We start from the raw sequence: 3426 nt of genomic DNA on the forward strand, positions 1-3426 counted from the left end.
GACAGTGCCCCTTCCCAATTTCGCTGTTCTCCGGCGTCGACGCTGACAAAGCGGCGCCCTGCGAACTGAGAGTGGTGGCATTGTAATTACAAGTAACTAAATCTCTAAATTGGCACGTAGTAATGCTGTGATAACCTAGGAAGACTGAAGAAAAGTCAAGACACGTTCAAAGGATTGGGAAAAGCGGTCCTCAGAGTTAGAAGCCGCAAGATTTTCGAAATCTGAGAAATTTAGGGTAAGCTGTAGTGAAATATGGGTAATATACAATATGTACGAGAACCAAAAGGGAACAATAAGATTGGAAAATAAAGGACGAAGAGCTCGCATTAAAAAGGGGTAAGACAGGGATGTAGTTTTTCGCCCCTACTTTTCAATCTATACTTCGAAGAAGCAATGGCGGAAATAAAAGGGAGGTTCAAGATTGGAAGGGAAATTCGGGGTAAAAGGATATCAATGATTAGATTCGCTGATGTCATTGCTGACCTCTGTGTAGATGAAGGTGAATTACAGGATCTCTCCAATGGAATGAACAGTCTAATGAGTACAGAGTAAGATGTGAGATTAAATCAAAGAAAAACAGAAGTAATGAGAAGTAGCAGAAATGAGAATACCGAGAGACGTAAAACCAGAATTGGGGATCACGAACTAGATGCAATTAAGAAATGTTGCTACCTAGACAGTAAAATAAATGATGGACAGAGCAAGCAGACTTCCTCTGACAACACCGGCATTCCTCGCCAAGAGAAGTCTACAAGTATCAAACACCGGTCTTCATTTGAGGCAGAAATTGCTGAGAATGTGCTTTGGGAGCACAGCACTGTGTGTGTGACGTTCGTCAGTCATACGACCACACCGCCGCCTGAGAGATCGATCCGCCGGATGCGAATCTCTCGATAAACGGAACAGAAGAACGGCTGTGCCAGCCAAAGAGTACACAGCCAGTCGCAGTACTTATGCTCGTCGCGAGGCGTCGCTAGGCCGCTTCATGTGTAGTAAGAGTGTAGTGCAGTTGTGACAGTCTACAGTTCGTAACCGCGCTCAGTGGTCAACCAGCGCCGATGTTGGTCAGTCATCAACACTTTGTGGCCCAGTTCCGTCTTCAAATTCACCGGGCTCGACATTCAAGATTATGAGAGATTATTTCGGCACTACAAGATTTGTGACTTGTAAATTATGTCATTCTACAGACGTTTAATCTAGTCGCGTCTTCTATAAATGTCAACCAACAGGTCATGGACTACAACAAAGTAATAAATACTTTCTTATTTTGTACCCCTGCTAATTAATTGTGTTTTCCTGTTCTAGATACCAAGCGGTCTTTGCATAGTAGAACCCACATTTCCACCACCTTGGCTGCCTCGCATTTGCTACCTCATGTTGATGGTTATGGTGGGAGATCGAGAGTATAGCACTGAAACTTGGATTATGGGAAAACCTGGACAGCAGGGAATCGAAGCATTTGAGATGTGGTGCTATGGACAAAAGTTGAAAATTAGATATACTGATAAGGTGACGATCGAGGAGGTTCTTTGCAGAATCCGCGAGGAAAGGAATATAGGGGAAACCTGACAAGAAAAAGGGACATGACGATAGGACATCTGTTCAGACACAAGGAAATAACTTCCATGACGCTAGAGGGGGCTGTAGGGGATAAAAACAATAGAGGAAGACAGAGATTGGAATACATTTAGCAAATAATTCAGGATTTATGTTTCAACTGTTACTTTGAGATGGGACGGTTGTCACACAAGAGGAATTCATGGTGGGCCACATCAAACTAGTCAGAAGACTGATGACTCAAAGAAAAAACAGTGCTATGAAGGACATGGGAGAAAAGCCAAGATTGAATTGAAATTAATTATACGTTGTCTGCATGATAGTTTCGCTATATTTTGATGGTTACACCAGGCTGCATAATATTAGATGATTACAAAAACAATTCAATTCATAACCAACCTCTATATGGTGATTCCCAAATTGTTCTCAGTTTTTCTATATCACATATAGTGTTTTCATAATGGAATAAACTTCATTTTATTCTAAGATACAAGAATTTCTGGGTACAAGAGAAAGCTTTGCTTTTTATGTTCAAATGGTTCTGAGCACTATGGGACTTAACTGCTGAGGTCATGAGTCACCTAGAACTACTTAAACCTAACTAACCTAAGGACATCGCACACTTCCATGTCCGAGGCAGGATTCGAACCTGGAACCGTAGCGGTCGCGCGGTTCCAGACTGTAGCGCTTAGAACCATTCGGTCACACCGGCTGGTGCTTTTTATGTCTCTGTGGGAGTTGAACGTGGCAAAACCATTGCATTGTAAAGGATTGGCTAACAAGAGATCTGAGTTTGTTAGTTACATATTTCACGGATCCAGATCACGTCAATGACCCTTTTGGTAAAATGATGTGTAACAAGTCAGTTTACAGGATATATATACAAGATTAGTGTTAACATTACTGAATACACTATTTTTAGCACTACTCATGCAACTATAATTAAAGACAACTATTCTTACACTTTTTTGTGTTTTTCAGGTTAACAATTTTTAAACAGATGTGATTGCATTGAACAGAAGCTGTCTGAAGCTTTATGTTGTTTGCCAAATGATCAAAGTTTTTTGTTTCTGTATATTGAACCCCTTTCTGGGCCAAATACAACCTTAATAATGGGTAATAAAGGTAATTTTACCCTCTAATGTAGTAGGTATGGGCATCACTGTTGTTCTCAAATTGTTATGGATTACTTATGAATGCATTTCATTAGGGAATACATGTACCCTCATGATGCAGTTAAAATACGCAGCTCCTTGTAGTGGTACATACATTAAATCCATGGGTACACACCAGATATAATTCTTAAAGATTCCTTTTTTGCAATCAATACTTTTTCTAAATGGTGAGTCATCCCAGAGAATTATCCATAAGAATTTATTGAGTGTGAATATTCAAAATACGACATGAGGTTAATTCGTTTGTTTCCAAGACTAGCAATTATACGAAGTGCAAAAGAAGTGGAATTTAACTTTTTGAGAAACTAAGTAATACGTTTGTTCCAGTTCAAGTTTTCATCAGTCTGGAAGATTCTACCCTTTTTACTGACTCCTGTCAATGCCTTAAGTAAATTGTTGGTATGACTATAATCGTCCTACAAAACTGAATATACTCAGATGTGTTTTTTTTTAATATTTAGGGAAGTTCACTTTGAGAGAATCATTTAATAATTATTTTGTTAATATTGCAGTCATTCTCCTCAGTTGCTAATTATAACTTCAAAATGTTTTATCACAAAGACAAGAAAACTATTGTCCTTTGAAAATGAAATTTATTCTTGGGTCCCAGACGTGTGTCACTATTTATAATAGGCATCTTCAGTGGTCTATAATATAAGTATAAAATTAATTAATCATACATTTTTATGTGATA

This window comes from Schistocerca serialis, chromosome 2 (genome assembly GCF_023864345.2).
Source record: "Schistocerca serialis cubense isolate TAMUIC-IGC-003099 chromosome 2, iqSchSeri2.2, whole genome shotgun sequence".
Taxonomy (NCBI): Eukaryota; Metazoa; Arthropoda; class Insecta; order Orthoptera; family Acrididae; genus Schistocerca; species Schistocerca serialis.